Source organism: Triticum aestivum, chromosome 3D, assembly GCF_018294505.1.
Source record: "Triticum aestivum cultivar Chinese Spring chromosome 3D, IWGSC CS RefSeq v2.1, whole genome shotgun sequence".
NCBI classification, from domain to species: Eukaryota; Viridiplantae; Streptophyta; class Magnoliopsida; order Poales; family Poaceae; genus Triticum; species Triticum aestivum.
In genome coordinates, this window is record NC_057802.1 from 555,417,252 (window position 1) to 555,443,043 (window position 25,792).

Here is a 25,792-nt window from a genome sequence, read left to right on the forward strand (position 1 = left end):
TAGAAAGGTTGTCAATGCTGCCTGCCCGGGTTGAAGAATTAAAAAGATCGGCTGCAAGGGCAGGTGCTCTGACCGCGCTAACCCGGGCTAAAGGATGGGTGTCTGATCTTGATCCGGTGGATGTAGGTAAAGGCTATCCGAGCTTAAGGGAAGACGGATCAGATTTTGACAATGATGAACTCCGAGTCATAACCAGGGAGATGCGTCCACTGGCTTGCCAATTGGCTGAAGAAGCTGACCTTTCATACTATCAGGCAAGTTATGACGTCAACAACAAACGGGTTGCTGCACCAACTCTTGAAGATCAAAATCTTATCCCGCCAATCCGTAAGCACACCTATGCCCCTAACGATGAACCGTCCACACTTATAAGCGATGAAGCTGTATTCCAAGCCCTAACTGGGATCGATTGGACAACCATTGACTTCCAGCCACTCGGTAGAGAGGAAGAGGATGAACAGGCGCAAGATGATCCACAGCCGTCAAGTCAGCCTGGTTCGAGTCATGATCCGGAGGCCGGTTTAGCCTTCTGCATACTGCAACACTTGCTGAAAACAATTATTCTTTTAGGCAGTAAAGCGCCTTGTAATAGGCTAGTTCAAACACTTGGTCTGCTATGCCATTGCGCATATTTATTCCGCCTTACACTGTGATTCCACCATGCTTAGGATATATTATGTTCGTAATCCGTAGCGGTTTATTCAAGCTGTTCCTGCATACAAGAAGATGAAAGTGTCCTGGCGGTTTACCGCCGGACGGGCCATGGTGCCCAAATATATAGCCAAGGTTTATAACCAAGGCTGTATTTGAAAATAATCAAATATGACATAGATGATACCTGTGATATTGAAACACATCGTTGATTGACCAACTTTTTGTATAGTAAGGGCGATAACCCCAATATTGAGTATTGATAACTCCTTCCATATTTAGCCGGTTTATGATAAAACCGTACCGGGTTGTAATAAACACCGGATTATCCATATATAACACTGGCTACTTGAAGTCGAAACCAGACCGGGACAATAAGCGCCGGATTATAACTGATCATGTACTGACAACTTGTAGTTGAAAGCCAAGCCGGGTCAATAAAGGCCTGTTTATCATAAAATATTATAAACCTCATCAAAGGAGAAAAAACTTGGCAAATAAAAGCATAAAAAGAATATGCAAGGCTTTTCATGGGATGCCAGGCCCAAAATCGAGGATTTTCATGGGCTGCCAGGCCACTGTGTTAAACCACTTTACAAGGCCTTTTAAGATTGACCTCACATTAACCAATCGTCGTTTTAACTTTGACAAGTTCAGGGTCTATGAGATTGACTTGTCAAACGTTCGACGGGTCATACCAGGATTACCTGGACGGAGTGGCTTACTTAAAGAAGGCAGGATAACCCAGGGTATTAGGTGAATACACCTGGCTTCCAAGCCTGGCTTGATAGCCTATTACAAGGGTGTGTAGACTCTTTGTTCTTTGAGAAGCAAAGAGCCGCCAAGCAATATTTTGAGCTGTGCTCAGTGGGTGCCTATGTTTGAGTTGTGCTTTTGCAACACTCTCTTTGGCCCCTAAGTGATTTCCTTGGTGGCCTTACGCCGATCAAGAGGTGTAGCTATGGTTCGAATACGACCAAGCCCCCAAGTGATTTTTTTATATATGGCTTTATAAGCCGGATCAATGGGCAACCAGGACTCCGCCTTATAAACAGAAGCCCCCATGTAACCACACATGATGTAAGAAAACAATAGAGACCCCGCTTTAGCTGAGGCTCCGGTTTGTTATAGTGATCATAATATATACATTGTCATAACTATGTACATAAGAAGAGCCTGTGGCTCAAGTTAATAAGGCCGAAGATGAGCGATATTCCACGACTGGTGGGTCTCCTCCTCCAATTTACGTGAGTCTTTGTGCTCCGGAACATCGATAAGGTAGTATGACCCGTTATGCAGATTCTTGCTGACCACAAAGGGCCCTTCCCAAGGCGGGGATAACTTGTGCGTATCAGTCTGATCCTGGATGAGTCGGAGCACCAGACCGCCTTCTTGAAAAGTTCTGGTTCTAACCCGGCGGCTGTGATAGCGACGCAGATCTTGCACGCCGAACGAGCTGCTGCAATGTCACACCCCTCATCTAATAGGTCAAGTGCTTCCTCTCGTGCCTTCTCATTGTCAGCTTCGACATAAGCCGCCACACGAGGCGAGTCATGACGGATGTCACTAGGGAGAACCGCCTCTGCCCCGTAAACCATGAAAAAAGGCATGTAACCTGTAGATCTGTTGGGCGTGGTATTGATGCTCCATAACATAGAAGGTAACTCCTCCACCCAACAACCTGGCATCCGTTGTAAAGGAACCATGAGCCGGGGCTTGATGCCTCTCAGGATCTGTTGATTGGCTCTCTCCGCTTGACCATTAGATTGGGGGTGAGCCATTGATGATACGTCAAGCCGGATGTGCTCACGTTGACAGAATTCTTTCATAGCACCTTTGGACAGATTAGTGCCATTATTAGTTATGATGCTGTGTGGAAACCCAAACCGGAAAATCACCTTCTTGATGAATTGAACCGCCGTGGCTGCATCGCACTTACTGATTGGCTCTGCTTCCACCCACTTAGTGAACTTGTCAACTGCCACCAACAGGTGGGTGTTCTTATCCATGGATCTCTTAAAGGGCCCGACCATATCCGGCCCCCAAGTTGCGAACGGCCAAGTGATTGGAATCATCCTCAGTTCTTGAGCCGGAACATGAGCTCGGCGTGGAAATTTCTGACAGCCATCACATTTTTTGACCAAGTCTTCAGCATCAGCATGAGCCGTCAACCAATAAAAACAATGACGGAAATCTTTGGCTACCAGGGACATTGAACCAGCGTGGTGACCACAATCTCCTTCGTGGATCTCACGCAAAATCTCACGGCCTTCTTCAGGAGACACACAACGATGAAACTCTCCTGTCACACTGCAATGATGTAATTCTCCATTGACTATAGTCATTGACTTGGAACGCCGGATTATCTGCCTGGCCAAAGTTTCATCCTGCGGTAACTCGCCCCGGTTCATATACGCCAAATATGGGACCGTCCAATCTGGGATGACATGAAGAGCCGCCACCAACTGAGCCTCCGGATCAGGAACAGCCAGATCCTCCTCTGTGGGGAGCTTGACCGACGGATTATGTAGCACATCCAGAAAGACGTTGGGTGGAACCGGTTTATGTTGGGAACCCAAACGGCTTAAAGTGTCTGCCGCTTCGTTCTTCCGCCGGTCCACATGATCAACCTGATAACCTTCGAAGTAACCTGCGACAATATCCACGTCTCGACGATATGCTGCCATGAGCGGGTCCTTGGAATCCCAAGTACCGACACTTGTTGAGCCACCAGGTCCGAGTCACCGAAGCACTTAACCCGGCTTAAATTCATCTCTTTAGCCATTCGAAGACCATGAAGTAAAGCTCGTGGGGAAGTTAATACGACTCTGGCCCCCGAGCCGTCCAACTGCCTGGACCCATCAAAATGAATAGTCCAATAAGTATGATCCGGCTTCTCTTCTGGCGCCTATAACTCTGTCCACTCATTGATGAAATCCACCAACGCTTGGGACTTGATTGCCGGCCGAGGCATATATTTTAACCCATGAGGTCCAAGCTCAATGGCCCACTTGGCAGCCCGGCCAGTTGCTTCCCTGTTCTGGATTATATCCCCCAAAGGAGCAGAACTGGCCACAGTGATGGGATGACCCTGGAAATATTGCTTAAGCTTCCGGCTCACCATGAAAACTCCATACACCAGCTTCTGCCAATGTGGGTACCTCTACATGGACTCAATAAGTACCTCACTGATATAATAAACCGGCCGTTGAACCGGATACTCCTTTCCGGCCTCCTTACGCTCCACCACAATAGCCACGCTAACAGCCCGGGCATTAGCAGCCACATATAAAAACAAGGGCTCTTTATCAACAGGAGCAGCAAGGACAGGCGGCTCGGCTAGCTGCCGCTTTAGGTCCTCAAACGCTTCATTGGCGGCGTCACTCGAGACGAAGTCATCCGTCTTCTTCAGCATCTAATATAAAGGGATGGCCTTCTCCCCAAGGCGACTGATAAACCGGCTTAAGGCTGCAATCCGGCCTACCAGGCGTTGAACATCATTGATACACTTCGATTTAGCCAAGGAAGTAATAGCCTTGATTTTCTCCGGATTAGCTTCAATGCCCCTGTTAGACACAAGCCCATTGCGTGCCGGTACACCAAAGACACACTTGGCCGGATTAAGCATCATCTTATAAACCCGGAGGTTATCAAAAGTCTACTTCAAGTCATCTATCAATGTCGCCTCCTTTCTGGATTTCACCACAATATCATCCACATAGGCATGAACATTGCGGCCGATCTGATTATGAAGACAATTCTACACACAGCGCTGATAAGTCGCTTGGGCACTCTTGAGCCCAAAAGGCATAGATACATAGCAGAAGGCTCCAAATGGAGTTATGAAAGCTGTCTTCTCCTGGTCCTTAACTGCCATTTTGATCTGATGGTAACCAGAATATGCATCCAGAAAACTCAAACGCTCAGAACCCTCCGTAGCATCAATGATTTGATCAATACGAGGGAGGGCAAAAGGATCCGCTAGACAAGCCTTGTTCAAATCTGTGTAGATCACGCACATACGCCAGGTGTCGTTCTTCTTAAGTACTAGAACCGGATTAGCTAACAACTCAGGATGAAATACGTCAATGATGAATCCAGCCGCCAAGAGCCTGGCTACCTCCTCACCAATGGCCTTGCGTCTTTCTTCATTGAACCGGCGAAGAAACTGCTTGACCGGTTTAAACTTGGGATCGATATTAAGAGTGTGCTCAGCGAGTTCCCTCGGTACACCTGGCATGTCAAAAGGATTCCACGCAAAGATGTCCCGGTTCTCACGGATGAACTCGATGAGCGCGCTTTCCTATTTTGGATCCAAGTTAGTGCTGATGCTAAACTGCTTGGATGAATCGCCAGGAACAAAATCAACTAGCTTAGTCTCATCAGCCGACTTAAACTTCAAGGCCGGATCATGGTCTGTAGTTGGCTTTTTCAAAGAAGTCATGTCTGCCGGATCAACATTGTCCTTGTAGAACTTCAAATCCTCTGTTACACAAATCGACTCAGCATAAGCCGCATCACCTTCTTCACATTACAAAGCGATATTACGGCTTCCGTGTACTGTAATGGTCCCCTTATGACCCAGCATCTTGAGCTGCAGATAAACATAACAGGGCCTAGCCATGAACTTGGCATAAGCCGGCCGTCCAAACAGAGCATGATATGGGCTCTTGATCTTCACCACTTCAAAAGTCGATGTTTCTGATCTTGAATCATGCTCATCTCCAAAAGCAACCACCAGAGCTATCTTACCAACTGGATACGCCGATTTACCAGGCACCACACCATGAAAAACGGTGTTTGACGGTTTAAGATTTTTATCTGTTAACCCCATGCGACGGAAGGTTTCATAATAAAGGATATTGATACTACTCCCTCCATCCATGAGTACCTTGGTGAACTTATATCCTCCAACCTGAGGCGCCACCACCAATGCTCGATGACCCGGATTATCAACCCGGGGTGGATGATCCTCTCGACTCCACACAATTGGCTGTTCAGACCAGCGCAAGTAACGGGGCACCGCCGGTTCAACGGAGTTCACTGCCCTTTTATGAAGCTTCTGATCGCGCTTGCACAGGCTAGTGGTGAAGACATGATACTGCCCACTATTCAACAGCTTCGGGTTGCTCTGGTAACCCGACTGCTGCTGCTGCTGCTGATTCCCCTGATTATTATAACCACCTTGGTTGCCCTGACTGCCTTGATTGCCATGTCCGCTTTGATTACCTTGAAATACTGAACCGGAACTACCTCCACCATAACCCGGCCAATGAGAACCGGGCCCTGAATCGCCCGACGGTCCCTGATCATATCGGAAAAGAACTGAATTTTTTAACTCCCGCATAATAAAGCAATCCATCCAGAGGTGCGTGGCTGGCCTTTCTCGCGATCCGTGCTTTGGGCAAGGCTAGTTTAACAGGTGAGACAAGCGCTCAAGATTGGGACCTGACCCTCCACCACGCGGGGGCGGTTTACCCTTGCGACACTGACCATTGTCCTGCGTGTTGGTGTTAGCCACAAAATCTAAATTGTTATCCGCTTTACGCTTACCGCTGTTTCCGTGACCCGCCGGGTTATGCTGCTGGCCTTTGGTGCTGCCGCTCTTCTTTCCCTTTCCTGTCTTGTCATCGTCAGACTCATGGTCCTTGGTACTATCAGAGTCGGCATACTTCACCAGGGCTGCCATAAGCGTCCCCATGTCATTGCAGTGACGTTTGAGCCATCCCAACTTCAACTTCAGAGGTGCAAACCGGCAATTGCCTTCCAACATTAAGACTGATGTATCAGCGTTGATGTGATCCGATGAATGCAAAATTTCTGAAACCCGGCACGCCCAATGAGTTGTTGACTCCCCTTCCTCTTGGACACAGGTAGCTAAGTCCACAATTGACATGGGCTGTTTGCACGTGTCTTTGAAATTCTGAATGAACCGGGCCCTTAACTCGGCCCATGACCCAATGGAGTTAGCTGGTAAGTTTTTCAACCAAGTGCGAGCTGTCCCCTCCAACATCATGGTGAAGTATTTAGCACATGCAGCATCATCCACATCCAGCATCTCCATCACCATCTCATAGCTCTCAACCCATGATTCAGGGGATAAATCGGCGGTGTAATTGGGCACTTTACGCGGACCCTTGAAATCCTTGGGTAGCCGTACATTGCGCAAAGCCGAGGTGAGACACGGCACCCCCAAAGAACTGGAGGTAACTCCTGGCTCCACTGGAGTTGTTCGACGAACCGGAGTAAGCTGACGGGCTGCGTACTGCGCCGCTAACTCGGCTTCTCGACGTGCTCTTCCTTGGTCCACCACGTTCTAAGCATCAGCACCGCTACCTGCCGGGTTATGGCCACAAGGCGGATTATGGTTCCGCGCACTGCTTGACACAACCGGTTCATCAATGCGCCTATTGTAACTCTGGCTTGGGCGGAGGGTGGAATGAATCCTCTCGCGACTATATGAATAAGCCTGCTGCTGAGTCAAGGCCGTCTGAAGGAGCTCCCTAGCCCGTCGCGTCTCAACTGCTACTGGAGACTCGCCTTCGATCGGGAGAGCTCCCAATCGTGAAGCGGCAGCAACAATGTTATCCAACGGGTTAGAGTAATGACCCGGTGGTGTTGGGACGTGCCGCAATAGGACATTGTTCTGACGAGGTGGGTCCATCAGACGTGACTGATCCGGCGCTCCCGTTCCAAGTGCCTCCACCCGGTTTACCACGGGCAGGTTACTGTTGGGGAACGTAGTAATTTCAAAAAAATTCCTACGCACACGCAAGATCGTGGTGATGCATAGCAACGAGAGGGGAGAGTGTTGTCCACGTACCCTCGTAGACGGAAAGAGGAAGCGTTAGCACAACGCGGTTGATGTAGTCGTACGTCTTCATGATCCGACCGATCAAGTACCTGTTGGGGATCGTAGCAGAAATTAAAATTTTCTACGCATCACCAAGATCCATCTATGGAGTTTGCTAGCAACGAGAGGGGAGTGCATCTACATACCCTTGTAGATCGCGAGCGGAAGCATTCAAGAGAACGGGGTTGATGGAGTCGTACTCGTCGTGATCCAAATCACCGATGATCCTAGCGCCGAACGGACGGCACCTCCGCGTTCAACACATGTATGGTTGGGAGAGACGTCTCCTCCTTCTTGATCCAGCAAGGGGGAAGGAGAGGTTGATGGAGATCCAGCAGCACGAAGGCGTGGTGGTGGAAGCAGCGGGGATCTCGGCAGGGCTTCGCCAAGCTCAGCGAGAGGGAGAGGTGTTACGGGGGGAGGGGGAGGCGCCAGGGGCTTGGGTGCGCAGCCCTCCCTCCCCACCTCTTTATATAGGGGCCCTGGGGGGTCTCCGGCCCCTAGAGATCTAATCTCAAGGGGGGCGGCGGCCAAAGGGGGGGACTTGCCGCCCAAGTCAGGTGGGGCGCCCCCCACCCCTAGGGTTTCCAACCCTAGGCGCAGGGGGAGGCCCATGGGGGGCGCACCAGCCCACCAGGGGCTGGTTCCCTTCCCACTTCAGCCCATGGGGCCCTCCGAGATAGGTGGCCCCACCCGGTGGACCCCCGGGACCCTGCCGGTGGTCCCGGTACAATACCGGTGACCCCCGAAACTTTCCCGATGGCCGAAACTGAACTTCCTATATACAAATCTTTACCTCCGGACCATTCCGGAACTCCTCGTGATGTCCGGGATCTCATCCGGGACTCCGAACAACTTTCGGGTTATCGCATACTAATATCTCTACAACCCTAGCGTCACCGAACCTTAAGTGTGTAGACCCTACGGGTTCGGGAGACACGCAGACATGACCGAGACGACTCTCCGGTCAATAACCAACAGCGGGATCTGGATACCCATGTTGGCTCCCACATGCTCGTCGATCATCTCATCGGATGAACCACGATGTCGAGGATTCAAGTAATCCCGTATACAATTCCCTTTGTCAATCGGTACGTTACTTGCCCGAGATTCGATCGTCGGTATCCCAATACCTCGTTCAATCTCGTTACCGACAAGTCACTTTACTCGTACCGTAATGCATGATCCCGTGACCAATCACTTGGTCACATTGAGCTCATTCTGATGATGCATTACCGAGTGGGCCCAGAGATACCTCTCCGTCATACGGAGTGACAAGTCCCAGTCTCGATCTGTGCCAACCCAACAGACACTTTCGGAGATACCTGTAGTGCACCTTTATAGCCACCCAGTTAAGTTGTGACATTTGGTACACCCAAAGCATTCCTACGGTATCCGGGAGTTGCACGATCTCATGGTCTAAGGAAATGATACCTTACATTAGAAAAGCTTTAGCAAACGAACTACACGATCTAGTGCTATGCTTAGGATTGGGTCTTGTCCATCACATCATTCTCCTAATGATGTGATCCCGTTATCAGTGACATCCAATGTCCATGGTCAGGAAACCATAACCATCTATTGATCAACGAGCTAGTCAACTAGAGGCTCACTAGGGACATGTTATAGTCTATGCATTCACACATGTATTACGATTTCCGGATAACACAATTATAGCATGAACAATAGACAATTATCATGAACAAGGAAATATAATAATAACCATTTTATTATTGCCTCTAGGGCATATTTCCAATAGCCTCCCACTTGCACTAGAGTCAATAATCTAGTTACATTGTAATGAATCGTACACCCATAGAGTTCTGGTGTTGATCATGTTTCGCTCGTGGAAGAGGTTTAGTCAACGGATCCGCGACATTCAAATCCGTATGCACTTTACAAATATCTATGTCTCCATTTTGAACATTTTCACGAATGGAGTTGAAGCGACGCTTGATGTGCCTGGTCTTCTTGTGAAACCTGGGCTCCTTGGCAAGGGCAATAGCTCCAGTGTTGTCACAGAAGAGAGTCATCGGCCCTGATGCATTGGGAATAACTCCTAGGTCGGCAATGAACTCCTTCATCCAGATTGCTTCATGTGCTACCTCCGAGGCTGCCATGTACTCCGCTTCACATGTAGATCCCGCCACGACGCTTTGCTTGCAACTGCACTAGCTGACTGCCCCACCATTCAAAATATACACGTATCCGGTTTGTGACCTAGAGTAATCCAGATCTGTGTCGAAGCTTGCATCGACGTAACCCTTTACGACGAGCTCTTCGTCACCTCCATAAACGAGAAACATATCCTTAGTCCTTTTCAGGTACTTCAGGATGTTCTTGACTACTGTCCAGTGTTCCATGCCGGGATTACTTTGGTATCTTCCTACCAAACTTACGGCAAGGTTTACATCAGGTCTGGTACACAAGATGGCATACATAATAGACCCTATGGCCGAGGCATAGGGGACGACACTCATCTTTTCTCTATCTTCTGTCGTGGTCGGGCATTGAGCCGTGCTCAATCTCACACCTTGCAATATAGGCAAGAACCCCTTCTTGGACTGATCCATATTGAACTTCTTCAATATCTTGTCAAGGTATGTGCTTTGTGAAAGACCTATGAGGCGTCTCGATCTATCTCTATAGATCTTGATGCCTAATATGTAAGCAGCTTCTCCAAGGTCCTTCATTGAAAAACACTTATTCAAGTAGGCCTTTATACTTTCCAAGAATTCTATCTCATTTCCCATCAATAGTATGTCATCCACATATAATATGAGAAATGCTACAGAGCTCCCACTCACTTTCTTGTTAACACAGGCTTCTTCATAAGTCTGTGTAAACCCAAACGCTTTGATCATCTCATCAAAGCGAATGTTCCAACTCCGAGATGCCTGCACCAGCCCATAGATAGAGCGCTGGAGCCTGCATACTTTGTCAGCATTCTTAGGATCGACAAAACCTTCCGGCTGCATCATATACAATTTTTCCTTAAGGAAGCCGTTGAGGAATGCCGTTTTGACGTCGATTTTCCATATTTCATAATCGTAGAATGCGGCAATTGCTAACATGATTCGGACGGACTTCAGCTTCGCTACGGGTGAGAAGGTCTCATCGTAGTCAACTCCTTGAACTTGTTGATAACGCTTAGCGACAAGTCGAGCTTTATAAATGAAAACATTTCCATCCGCGTCCGTCTTCTTCTTAAAGATCCATTTATTTTCTATCGCTCGTCAATCATCGGGCAAGTCTGTCAAAGTCCATACTTTGTTTTCATACATGGATCCTATCTCGGATTGCATGGCTTCAAGCCATTTGTTGGAATCTGGACCCGCCATTGCTTCTTCATAGTTCGAAGGTTCACCGTTGTCCAACAACATGATTTCCAGGACAGGGTTGCCGTACCACTCTGGTGCGGAACGTGTCCTTCTGGACCTACGAAGTTCAGTGGTAACTTGATCATGATCGTCATCATTAACTTCCTCTCTAGTCGGTGCAGGCACCACAGAAACATTTTCTTGTGCTACGCTACTTTCTGGTTCGAGAGGGGTCATCTCATCAAGTTCCACTTTCCTCCCACTTACTTCTTTCGAGAGAAACTCTTTCTCCAGAAAGGACCCGTTCTTGGCAACGAAGATCTTGCCCTCGGATCTGAGGTAGAAGGTATACCCAATGGTTTCCTTAGGGTATCCTATGAAGACGCATTTTTCCGACTTGGGTTCGAGCTTTTCAGGTTGAAGTTTCTTGACATAAGCATCGCATCCCCAAACTTTAAGAAACGACGGCTTAGGTTTCTTTCCAAACCATAATTCATACGGTGTCGTCTCAATGGATTTTGATGGAGCCCTATTTAAAGTGAATGCGGCAGTCTCTAAAGCATAACCCCAGACTGAAAGAGGTAGATCGGTAAGAGACATCATAGATCACACCATATCCAATAGAGTGCGATTACGACGTTCGGACACACCATTACGATGAGGTGTTCCAAGCGGCGTGAGCTGTGAAACAATTCCACATTTCCTTAAGTGTGTGCCAAATTCGTGACTCAAATATTCCCCTCCACGATCTGATCGTAAGAACTTTATTTTCCTGTCACGTTGATTCTCAACCTCACTCTGAAATTCCTTGAACTTTTCAAAGGTCTCAGACTTGTGTTTTATTAAGTAGACATACCCATATCTACTCAAGTCATCAGTGAGGGTGAGAACATAACGATAGCCACCGCGAGCCTCAACGCTCATTGGACTGCACACATCAGTATGTATGATTTCCAATAAGTTGGTTGCTCGCAACATTGTTCCGGAGAACGGAGTCTTGGTCATTTTGCCCATGAGGCATGGTTCGCACGTGTCAAATGATTCATAATCAAGAGACTCCAAAAGTCCATCTGCATGGAGTTTCTTCATGCGTTTGACACCAATGTGACCAAGGCGGCAGTGCCACAAGTATGTGGGACTATCATTATCAACCTTACATTTCTTGGCATTCACACTATGAATATGTGTAACATCACGTTCGAGATTCATTAAGAATAAACCATTGACCAGCGGGGCATGACCATAAAACATATCTCTCATATAAATAGAACAACCATTATTCTCGGATTTAAATGAGTAGCCATCTCGCATCAAATGAGATCTAGATACAATGTTCGTGCTCAAAGCTGGCACTAAATAACAATTATTGAGGTTTAAAACTAGTCTCGTAGGTAAATGTAGAGGTAGCGTGCCGACGGTGATCACATCGACCTTGGAACCATTCCCGACGCGCATCGTCACCTCGTCCTTCGCCAGTCTCCGCTTATTCCGCAGTTCCTGCTTTGAGTTACAAATATGAGCAACCGCACCGGTATCAAATACCCAGGAGCTACTACGAGCGCTGGTTAGGTACACATCTATAACATGTATATCACATATACCTTTGGTATTGCCGGCCTTCTTATCCGCTAAGTACTTGGGCAGTTCCGCTTCCAGTGACCGTTTCCCTTGCAATAAAAGCACTCAGTTTCAGGCTTGGGTCCATTCTTTGTCTTCTTCCCGGCAGCTTGCTTACCGGGCGCGGCAACTCCCTTGCCGTCTTTCTTGAAGTTCTTCTTACCCTTGCCTTTCTTGAACTTAGTGGTTTTATTCACCATCAACACTTGATATTCCTTTTTGATCTCTACCTCCGCTGATTTCAGCATTGAATATACCTCAGGAATGGTCTTTTCCATCCCCTGCATATTGAAGTTCATCACAAAGCTCTTGTAGCTAGGTGGGAGCGACTGAAGGATTCTGTCAACGACCGCGTCATCCGGGAGATTAACTCCCAGCTAAGACAAGCGGTTGTGCAACCCAGACATTTTGAGTATGTGTTCGCTGACGGAACTATTCTCCTCCATCTTACAACTGTAGAACTTGTCGGAGACTTCATATCTCTCGACCCGGGCATGAGCTTGGAAAACCATTTTCAGCTCTTGGAACATCTCATATGCTCCGTGCTGCTCGAAACGCTTTTGGAGCCCCGGTTCTAAGCTGTAAAGCATGCCGCACTAAACCAGGGAGTAATCATCAACACGTGTTTGCCAAGCATTCATAACGTCTTGGTTTGCTGGGACGGGTGCTTCACCTAGCGGTGCTTCAAGGACATATGCTTTCTTGGCAGCTATGAGGATGATCCTCAAGTTCCGGACCCAGTCCGTATAGTTGCTACCATCGTCTTTCAGCTTGGTTTTCTAAAGGAACGCGTTGAAGTTGAGGTTGACATTAGCATGGGCCATTTGATCTACAAGACATATTGTAAAGATTTTAGACTAAGTTCATCTAATCAAATTATTAACGAACTCCCACTCAGACAGACATCCCTCTAGTCATCTAAGTGATACATGATCCGAGTCAACTAGGCCGTGTCCGATCATCACGTGAGACGGACTAGTCATCATCGGTGAACATCTTCATGTTGATCGTATCTGCTATACGACTCATGTTCGACCTTTCGGTCTCTTGTGTTCCGAGGCCATGTCTGTACATGCTAGGCTCGTCAAGTCAACCTAAGTGTATTGCGTGTGTAAATCTGGCTTACACGCGTTGTATGCGAACGTTAGAACCTATCACACCCGATCATCACGTGGTGCTTCGGAACAACGAACCTTCGCAACGGTGCACAGTTAGGGGGAACACTTTCCTGAAATTTTAACGAGGGATCATCTTATTTATGCTACCATCGTTCTAAGCAAATAAGATGTAAAACATGATAAACATCACATGCAATCAAATAGTGACATGACATGGCCAATATCATTTTGCTCCTTTTGATCTCCATCTTCGGGGCGCCATGTTCATCATCGTCACCAGCATGACACCATGATCTCCATCATCATGATCTCCATCATCGTGTCTTCATGAAGTTGTCTCGCCAACTATTACTTCTACTACTATGGCTAACGGTTAGCAATAAAGTAAAGTAATTACATGACGTTCCAGTTGACACGCGGGTCATAAATAAATTAAGACAACTCCTATGGCTCCTGCCGGTTGTCATACTCATCGACATGCAAGTCGTGATTCCTATTACAAGAACATGATCAATCTCATATATCATTCATCACATCCTTCTGGCCATATCACATCACATGACACTTGCTGCAAAAACAAGTTAGACGTCCTCTAATTGTTGTTGCAAACTTTCACATGGCTGCTATAGGTTTCTAGCAAGAACGATTCTTACCTACGCCAAAACCACAACGTGATATGCCAATTTCTATTTACCCTTCATAAGGACCCTTTTCCTCGAATCCGATCCGACTAAAGTGGGAGAGACAGACACCCGCTAGCCACCTTATGCAACTAGTGCATGTCAGTCGGTGTAACCAGTCTCACGTAAGCATACGTGTAAGGTCGGTCCGGGCCGCTTCATCCCACGATGCCGCTGAATCAAGATAAGACTAGTAGCGGCAAGTGAATTGACAAAATCGACGCCCACAACAACTTGTGTTCTATTCATGCATAGAAACTACGCGTAGACCTAGCTCTGATACCACTGTTGGGGATCGTAGCAGAAATTAAAATTTTCTACGCATCACCAAGATCAATCTATGGAGTTTGCTAGCAACGAGAGGGGAGTGCATCTACATACCCTTGTAGACCGCGAGCGGAAGCGTTCAAGAGAACGGGGTTGATGGAGTCGTACTCGTCGTGATCCAAATCATCGATGATCCTAGCGCCGAACGGACGGCACCTCCGCGTTCAACACACGTACGGTTGGGCGAGACGTCTCCTCCTTCTTGATCCAGCAAGGGGGAAGGAGAGGTTGATGGAGATCCAGCAGCACGACGGCGTGGTGGTGGAAGCAGCGGGGATCTCGGCAGGTCTTCGCCAAGCTCAGCGAGAGAGAGAGGTGTTACGGGGGGAGAGGGAGGCGCCAGGGGCTTGGGTGCGCAGCCCTCCCTCCCCCCTCTTTATATAGGGGCCCTGGGGGGGCGCCGGCCCCTAGAGATCTAATCTCAAGGGGGGGCGGCCAAAGGGGGGGACTTGCCCCCCAAGTCAGGTGGGGCGCCCCCCAGCCCCAGGGTTTCCAACCCTAGGCACAGGGGGAGGCCCATGGGGGGCGCACCAGCCCACCAGGGGCTGTTTCCCTTCCCACTTCAGCCCATGGGGCCCTCCGGGATAGGAGGCCCCACCCGGTGGACCTCCGGGACCCTTCCGGTGGTCCCGGTACAATACCGGTGACCCCCAAAACTTTCCCGGTGGCCGAAACTGGACTTCCTATATACAAATCTTTACCTCCGAACCATTCCGGAACTCCTCGTGATGTCCGGGATCTCATCCGGGACTCCGAACAACTTTCAGGTTACCGCATACTAATATCTCTACAACCCTAGCGTCACCGAACCTTAAGTGTGTAGACCCTACGGGTTCGGGAGACACGCAGACATGACCGAGACGACTCTCCGGTCAATAACCAACAGCGGGATCTGGATACCCATGTTGGCTCCCACATGCTCCTCAATGATCTCATCGGATGAACCATGATGTCGAGGATTCAAGTAATCCCGTATACAATTCCCTTTGTCAATCGGTACGTTACTTGCCCGAGATTCGATCGTCGGTATCCCAATACCTCGTTCAATCTCGTTACCGACAAGTCACTTTACTCGTACCGTAATGCATGATCCCGTGACCAATCACTTGGTCACATTGAGCTCATTCTGATGATGCATTACCGAGTGGGCCCAGAGATACCTCTCCGTCATACGGAGTGACAAGTCCCAGTCTCGATCTGTGCCAACCCAACAGACACTTTCGGAGATACCTGTAGTGCACCTTTATAGCCACCCAGTTACGTTGTGACATTTGGTACACCCAAAGCATTCCTACGGTATCCGGGAGTTGCACGATCTCATGGTCTAAGGAAATGATACCTTACATTAGAAAAGCTTTAGCAAACGAACTACACGATCTAGTGCTATGCTTAGGATTGGGTCTTGTCCATCACATCATTCTCCTAATGATGTGATCCCGTTATCCGTGACATCCAATGTCCATGGTCAGGAAACCGTAACCATCTATTGATCAACGAGCTAGGCAACTAGAGGCTCACTAGGGACATGTTATAGTCTATGCATTCACACATGTATTACGATTTCCGCATAACACAATTATAGCATGAACAATAGACAATTATCATGAACAAGGAAATATAATAATAACCATTTTATTATTGCCTCTAGGGCATTTTTCCAACAGTACCGAACGCACGGCACATCCGAGTTCAGCACACGTTCAGCCCGATGACGTCCCTCGAACTCCGATCCAGCCGAGTGTTGAGGGAGAGTTTCGTCAGCACGACGGCGTGGTGACGATGATGATGTTCTACCGACGCAGGGCTTCGCCTAAGCACCGCTACAGTATTATCGAGGTGGACTATGGTGGAGGGGGGCACCGCACACGGCTAAAAGATCAACAAATCAATTGTTGTGTCTTTGGGGTGCCCCCTGCCCCCGTATATAAAGGAGCAAGGGGGGAGAGGCGGCCGGCCTGGACAGGGGCGCGCCAGGAGGAGTCCTACTCCCACCGGGAGTAGGACTCCCTCCCTTCCTTGTTGGATTAGGAGAAGGGGGGAAAGAGGAGGAGGAGAAGAAGGAAAGGGGGGGCGCCCCCCCCCCCCCTCCTTGTCCAATTCAGACTAGAGGGGGAGGGGGGCGCGGCCTGCCCTGGCCGCCCCTCCTCTTCTCCACTAAGGCCCATATAGGCCCATTAATCCCCCGGGGGGTTCCGGTAACCCCCCGGTACTCCGGTATATATCCGATAACGCCCGGAACCATTCTGGTGTCCGAATATAGTCGTCCAATATATCAATCTTCATGTCTCGACCATTTTGAGACTCCTCGTTATGTCTGTGATCACATCCGGGACTCCGAAAAACCTTTGGTACATCAAAACATGTAAACTCATAATATAACTGTCATCGAAACTTTAAGCGTGCGGACCCTACGGGTTCGAGAACTATGTAGACATGACCGAGACACGTCTCCGGTCAATAACCAATAGCGGAACCTGGATGCTCATATTGGCTCCCACGTATTCTATGAAGATCTTTATCGGTCAGACTGCATGACAACATACGTTGTTCCCTGTGTCATCGGTATGTTACTTGCCCGAGATTCGATCGTCGGTATCTCAATACCTAGTTCAATCTCGTTACCGGCAAGTCTCTTTACTCGTTCTGCAATACATCATCCCGCAACTAACTCATTAGTTGCAATGCTTGCAAGGCTTAAGTGATGTGCATTACTGAGTGGGCCCAGAGATACCTCTCTGACAATCGGAGTGACAAATCCTAATCTCGAAATACGCCAACCCAACAAGTACCTTCGGAGACACCTGTAGAGGACCTTTATAATCACCCAGTTACGTTGTGATGTTTGGTAGCACACAAAGTGTTCCTTCGGTAAACGGGAGTTGCATAATCTCATAGTCATAGAACATGTATAAGTCATGAAGAAAGCAATAGCAGAATACGAAACGATCGTGTGCTAAGCTAACGGAATGGGTCAAGTCAATCACATCATTCTCCTAATGATGTGATCCCGTTAATCAAATGACAACTCATGTCAATGGCTAGGAAACATAACCATCTTTGATCAACGAGCTAGTCAAGTAGAGGCATACTAGTGACACTCTGTTTGTCTATGTATTCACACAAGTATTATGTTTCTGGTTAATACAATTCGAGCATGAATAATAAACATTTATCATGATATAAAGAAATAAATAATAACTTTATTATTGCCTCTAGGCCATATTTCCTTCAGTTACTGGTCCCTGCTCCTGGCGTGTCAAAGAGATTCCTTGCCTCATAAACCAGAGGTGTATGGGATCGGAACCTTCTCCTCATGACATCATTTGACGCGCTCTGATCTAACGTAAGTCGGTAAGCCTATGCATCCAACTCGGCCCGCTCTACAGCCATCCTGGTATCCTCAGCTGCCAGATCTGCCTTGGCTTGAGTTATCTGATCCTTCACCTTCGCGATTTTCGTGTTATGCTCATCATGATTCGCCGGGTTAACTTCCGCCAGCAGTGTTGCCAAAGCGTCAAATAAGTCCGACAAAACCTGAGCCGGCGGTCGCACAGGGCCTCCTGCCCCCGCTGCTGTCGCCGCTACTGATCCAGAAACCATCGCCGCTGCAGTCGAAGAGTGCTGTGCAGGCTGTGTACCGGCCATGAAGATCGCAACCAGGCTTGGCCGATCGAAGGGGTCCGGAATACTGTCGCCATCGGAACAACCCCCAAACCGGCCATCCTGCAGTTGGTACAACGACTCGGTCTCTCCGGTAGATGACTCGTTATTAGAGTAAACGACGGTTTCACCACCAGACGCCGATCTATCCTCAGACTCCACTCCGTGGATGACTCCCACGAAGGCACGCTTCACGGCGGGCTGAGTCCAGGCGGGTCTTGCACACTGAGCCGTTTCGACGATGTCGGTGCAAATGTCTGGCTCAGTGCCCGGCTCGCCAGTCTTGCCAATGAAGACGTGAATACCGCCGAAGGGGACCCGGTACCCGTACTCGATTGAGCCGGCCTTGGGGCCCCAGCCTATGTTGTCGATGTAGAGCTTACCGCGACGACTTTTGGTCATCCGTCCTACAGCGTATCCCTTGAGCCCTTCGAAGCTGCCGTCTAAGAACTCGAAACCATCGTGCGATAGCCCCACGGTGGGCGCGAAGTGTCGTGGTTTTGTCACGGCAGATGTCCTAGTGAACGGACTTAGTCATGGAGCCATCGCGATGGGTTAGCTTAAAGGGGTTAAAGCGGGACAAAGGACACAGGGAGTTTATACCGGTTCGGCCCCTTGCGGTGAAGGTAAAGGCCTAATCCAGTTGATGTTGAACTGCCAGGGTTTGGATGACCAGGGAGCGAATCCGCTATGCCTGGATCTCGAGTTGTTGTTTGTTGTCCCTAAACCGCCGCCGGGTCATCCCTTTATATACACAGGTTGACGCCCGGCGGTTTACAGAATCCCGAGGCCGGCTCATAAACGTGTCCGGCTTGGTTTCTAGCCTTTCTTATCTTATAACACAAGTTACATATTACATGGCGGTTTACGCCTACAGGCCCTAAACCGCCTTTGGGCCCTGGGCCTCTGTATTTGATCTCCTCCGTAAAGCACCATACTCCTTGTCTTCATGGGCTTCAAATATAACTAACTCATTATGAGCATAACCCGGCCCCTCATGACCGGTTTATACTCAGTAGTAATATCCCCAACACTTAGTATGGTTGAGTTCTTTTTTGTAAGTGTACTCTGTATGTTGGTGACTTATTTTTTTAATTGATTGTTCTTTTATGAAATTGAGAAAAAATAAAAGAACAAAGAAAAATTGTTTAGCTAGATAGGCAAAGCCGATGATGTTTACTTGTTGTTTGCTATAGACCCTTGATGGGCTATGCTTTTCGCTTTTTTTTGCGTTCCTGGACTGTAAGAAATCTTGCGGATGTGCTCTCTATTTTCCTGTTACTTTCTCCGCCACTCACATTTAAATTTGCTAATATATTAGTTTTCAAACATGACGTGTACATATCCGAGGATGAAGAGAAGAAGAAGAATTAGGATTGTCAATTTTGTATTTGCGATTGTACAGATCCGAGGTGCCATACTTTGCATTTAAATTTGCTTTTTCTTGAAACAATTGGCATGTTGAGGAGGCTGAGTTTTATTTGCTGGTCCGTTAGGCACATAAGTAACTGGTTTGCCTTTTTCTAGCTTCTGATGTATATGGGCCCAGCTCCATATTTTTATTGTCAATTTTTTTAACTACAATGTTAAATGTTCTGGTTCACATGCCAATTGTTCCTGTTCTTCAGGCCTTAATTCTTACTATCCTATCTGAATATTCCTTTTATGACAATTCACAGGTCTATGCGATTGGCGTGGATGGAACCATGAGAGGAGCAGTGGCATATTCGAAGAGTTTAAATGGCATGGTTTGAGGACATCCAATGTTATTCATGAACTCAAGGACTTCCTGAAAAGTAATGTTTCTGTCATCTATGGAATTCTAGAATGATGGGATCTTGCTCAATGTTTAATTTTTATTTTAATATCCAGATGCTAATGCATATATACATTTCATTCCTGAAATCGAGAGGGCTGATTCAACTCCAAACCTGCGGTGAATTGTTGCTGCTTCGGATGGGTAAGGTCCTTAGCATTGCCGGTATTGTTAGTTCATTCATATTAAATCAAGTAGCAACTCCTTCCCACATGGAAATTACCTTAGGTCGCCAGTTTCATGAGAAGTAAGATTAAGTAATGATTTATTGAGGAGCTTTGGTTGTAACCGAAATTCGCTGCAAAACTGCATATGGAAACCTACAATATTTTTCTCTCTTAACTCACCTCAAAGTAAAGGACTTCTGGAGATAAATTTATTGATTTGTGAGGCCTCAATTTATTAACTATTATATATTTTTATAAGCTGAAAGCCAAATCATATGTTGTTTCTTCTTTAGGATGAAACAGATCACACGTGTGGCGTCTACTAAGACCGTAGTCTGATCATACAAGGCCTTATTGATTGTTGAGCTTCTGTGTAACCCCATGGTGAAACCGTAGCTGCGTCCCCATCCGTCGTCCAGCCCATCCCGCTCGCCCCCTTCCCAGCCGCTCACCCGCCGCCCCACCCGTCCCGCTCCCCGTGGCGGTCCCTCCTTGTCGCCACCCCTCTCCTCGACTCGGCGGGACGAGGGGAGTAGGGGCAGCAGCCAGCCAAGCCTCGTCCATCTCGCATGGTGGCCCAAATATGGCCGCCTCATGCTCTGCCGGCGCCTGTCGACCTCGATCCGGCCTTGGTAGGAGGGCTATTTTTTGTAGTTCCAGGTATACAGGCTCATAAGCAAGATGATTTTCATTTATGTATTTTTGGTTTGATGCTTCATTCGCCGCCCAAGCCAACTAATACACATGAACAACCTGTAGTTCAGGTACATGATTCTCCTCTGAATTCCACTGTAGCTCAAGAGGATGTGTGCAAGTTTTGTCCGCCATTATCATGGTTGCCAACATGTGTTTATTGTCCCAATTGCATAGGGAGGTGCTAATGATACCTCCTTTGTGTCATGAAGGTCAATTTATTCTTTTGTTTCACATATTTGTTGTTTTAGTAACAAGCATCTCCAGTTAATTACATAGTTGTTGTTTCACATAATGCCAAAGTGAGAACGAGTAGCAGTGCACTTTCAGTTCGAGTTCTAAAAGGAATGAGTACAAGTTGATTGATACCTCTATGCAAATGAGTTGGGCCAACAACGCACGAATATCGAATCCTTACAACAATTTAGTCTTGGCAGTCTGAGGTGTAGCCACTAGCGATGCAATTTCATCTGAAGTAGTCAACGAGGCCTTTCTATTCTCTGATTTGCAGCAAAGTGAGACTCCAAGTATGCAACCAGAATAGAAATTAGGCATGGAGCAACATTTTTGTTTTGCATCCCTTGCATTTTCCTTGTTAGGTTCTATTCTTCAAAGCATGTGGGAAAGCGTAGCAGTACACTGCAGTTCACAATGTCATTTGATAGCGGATAGGGTATTTTGTTTCCATTATGAATTGATAATGATTAAGAGCATAGTAAAGTAACAATAATCTGTGTTATAGCAGAATATAGATGTAGTGTGCTTGTCTGAATATAATGCATAGTTTAGAAATGAACTAAAATCTGAGAGCAGGAAGTAATAGGCTTATTTCCCAGGTTCATGTTTTATATATTGTCTATACACCCATATAAACTAAAGTTTGTAGTTTCAGCAGTAAACAGGGGCACAACTTAGTATGGGTAGAAAAATAAGAGCTTGTGAAAAGAATAGTATCTCTATTACAGGATAAGAATGACTCTTTAGTTTTATGCTGATGTGTGAAAGCACCCCATTATCATGAAAATAGTACCAGGTTTAGAGCCTTGATTATGGCGGCTATAAACCCAAAACAGTCCATCTTATTATTTAGTATACAAAGCGCGTTCTGGTGGGAATGACTCCAGTTAGAATTCTAGCTGCCAGCATATATCTGATTGGTCCCACACTAGTAGAAAAAGGGCCTATTGTCCCGGTTCGTAAGGCCCATTTTTCGCGGTTTTTGAACCAAGACTAAAGGGTCGTTACTAATGACCTAGGCCTTTAGTCCCGGTTCTTACACAAACCGGGACAGATGGTCCTCCACGTGGCCGGTGGAGCGAGCCTAGGCAGGAGGGCCTTTAGTCCTGGTTGGTGGCACAAACCGGGACAAATAGGCATCCACGCATCAGCAGCTGGCAGGAGCTGAGGTTTTTGTTTTTTTCTGAAAGGGGTGGTTTAGGGGGTAATTTAGGGTGTGTTAGCTAGCTAACAGAGAGAAGTGTCCTCTCTTATTTCCGTGCTTGGTTTACCAAGGCTACTTCTATGCCTAAACATGGGTTAGATTAAAGTGAAGGCAACATGTGGTGCATGTCGAAAGTAATATTAATCCTAACTTGATCAAGTTTGGATTAGTACTACTTTCGACATGCACCACATGCTTGTTGCCTTCACTTCAATCCAATCCATGTTCATTTCACCCACTGATATATCATAACTCTTCATGCCTGCATCATGCATCATCATAATAATAAGTCCTACTAATCATCATCATACAACTTCTACTCGTTATTAATAACAAGTCATACGATCATCATCCTCATAGTCATCGAACCAACCCTACTTAATTGTTCTAGGCACATGATCATCAGTATTAGGTAGGACCTAAATACCCTCTTTAAGGTAAAATAGCATAAAACAATATAGACCCTGACTCTCCATTATGGAGAATGGAGATCATCCTGTCTCCAATTCTTGCACTTTGCTTCCTTTTGCTTCCAAGAACCTCCTTACGACTGTCCATACATTTTTTCCATTCCTTGATTTTCATGTCTCCACTTCTTTTAGAAATCCGGTATGGACAGTTGAGATTCGTAGGATGACCTGGACGTATGTTCAAAACATCAAGGCGACCACTCTGATACATAAGATGAGGCACACAATCATTCGGGATTTCCTGTTGAAAAACATATAGTAATAACTTCATAGTTAGCAATGTAGTTAAGTTTTAAAAGAATTTATGCAAAAGATGCATGAATGTCGTAATACTAAAAAATCTTACCATGACATCTCCATGGATGTTAGCGTAGTTCAACACGTGCACTAGTGGCACGTATTGACCATAATGTGGAGGAGTTTTACAATAGATATTGTAATTCTCAAGATCAGTACAAAATCCGACCAGATGATTTTTCTCCTTATAAGTTAACTTAGAGCCATCGGTGTAGTAGGCTCTGTCTACCATGTTCCACACATTGTTTGAACAATCAAAATAAGCTGTCAATGGAAATAAGCTGTCAACTATTTTGAAATGAACAATATAAATTAGTTAATAACTATGTTTGAGAAACTCACATAGCGGTAGAATTGGAGGCGTATCAACAAGGACCATGGTGACAAGCATACCCTCATCAAAATGATACATCTTGCAAAATGCTTCCCATTTTCTGCAACCAAAATGGGTTACGCTCTCAGAATTATACAGATTTACTTCAAAATCCATATCATGATGGGTCCTTAGGTGAATTTTCTTTGTTTCCATACTTTCATGGTCTTCAAAACCCATCCTCTCCAAGACATAGCGTCTTGCATGGCATGGGATAAGCTAGTCGAATTGTAAAAGATGAAAATTACACGTTGAAATAGTTGAAGTCATGCTTAATTACGAAAAAATAACACTTGTCGTCGTTGCGTACCTTTCAACATCGAAGGTCTCCTCCAGCTTAATGCTGAAGCGCCGACCTTCGTCTAGGTGAGGCCTGTCGCACAGACCTCGGTCGTCGTGGCACCAGTCGCACTCCCCCGGGAGACTTCTTGTACGACATTTCCTATGTTCATAATTCAAATATTAAACTTGTACAATTAAATATATGTACTAAAAAACCTAAATTAGATCATTATTATTCAACACGGGTTGACTACCGGTCTGTCGAGTCTTTTCTTGAAAACACTCAGCTCACGTGGTGTACATATTTGACCGTCGGTGATGGTAGCTCCTCCTTTCATTGCCGAGTGCATTACGCCAAGTTGTCTAGCACACGGGAATGAAGGAGAAGCTACCCCCACGACAACAGTCGGGATTCTTCATCCTCTCATATATATATGGTGGAGACTCTCCCTCACTGATTCCTCTCTAACATTGCAACCGTTGGTGATGGTAGCTCCTCCTTTCGTTCCCGAGTGCATTACACCAAATTGTCTAGCACACGGGGACGAAGGATAAGCTACCCCCACGACAACAGTCGGGATTTTTCGTCCTCTCATATATGGTGGAGACTCGACAGACTTAAAGTCAACCCAAAATATCGTTTAATTATCTTTCTAAAAAAAGGACATATCGTCCTCTCATATATAGGACTCATATTGACATGGAGATTTGGCTGGTCTCACCTCGATTTCAGAGGGGGGTCGGTGACGAGGATGACGGCGGGGATGATGGAGGGGCTCCTAGATTTCTGCAAAAACATAAACCCTCTAAGCTATCAACTAATCAAATGCATACGCCTTGCATAGTGCTCCGCAATTTTACCATTCAAAGTAGGAGTACTTTTCCAATTTGAGCATTCAATAAGAAAAACCAAATCGTAAAAGAAAGTAGTATTCAAATTAGCATGCATTCAATTATAAGCAAAACTACATCATCTCTTGCGTTCGTACCTCGTCGAATATTATCACTAATACACCTCGAATACTATCATACATATCGCATCGCTAATACAGCTAGAACCGTAGCGCCCGACGGGTATCGGCGCGGGCGGTGGACACCCAAAGAGAAGGAACCATCACAGGATCATAGCTCCAGTGAGATCCCTGAAGAACCTGCCAGGTATTGTCGGACCTGCCCTCCAACGCAACCATGTAACGACGGACGTGCTCGTCCTCCTCGCTGACACGGTGACGTACCACCTCCGCGGTGTCCGGAAGCCTCGGCACCGTCACTAGCCCACACGACCGCCACCAAACAAGGATCGGGTCAACGACGGGCTGCCTCCTCACCAACCTACGCCCCTCGGAAGGTAGCACCTCCCAATACCAGCCCGGCGGAGCCCAGTCCCGGACATGGACCCTCTGATCAAGCCGGCCTCCTCCGCCGAGTCGACGACGAGGATGCGGGATAGGCATCGTCGACGTCGATGCGGGAATAATTGCTTCAACTAAAAAAATAAACTAGTTCTATTAATTTTCTTGTTAAAAATAAACTACTTCTATAGTAAAATAAAGTAGTTTTATTAAATCAACTAGTTCAACTACTAAGCACTTACTATAAATAAAACAAGGTAGTACTTACTAAAAATAAACTACTTCTATAGTAAAATAAAGTAGTTTTATTAAATCAACTAGTTCAACTACTTAGCACTTACTATAAATAAAATAAAGTAGTACTTACTAAAAATAAACTACTTCTATATATAGTAAAATAAAGTAGTTTTATTAAATCAACTAGTTCAACTACTAAGCACTTACTATAAATAAAATAAAGTAGTACTCCCTCCGTCCCGAAAAACATGTCGCGAGGGTAATTTTACAAAAAAAACCTTCAGTTTCTCCCGACCAAACCCGCACTCCTCGTCGTCCTCCTCCGACAGAATCCCCAGCTGCGCTGCTCCCCGCCGCCGTCGCTTCCCCGCTCCCCCGCCGCAGCTGCGCTGCTCCCCGCCGCCGCGGCTCCCCTGCTCCCCCGCTCCCTCTCTGCAG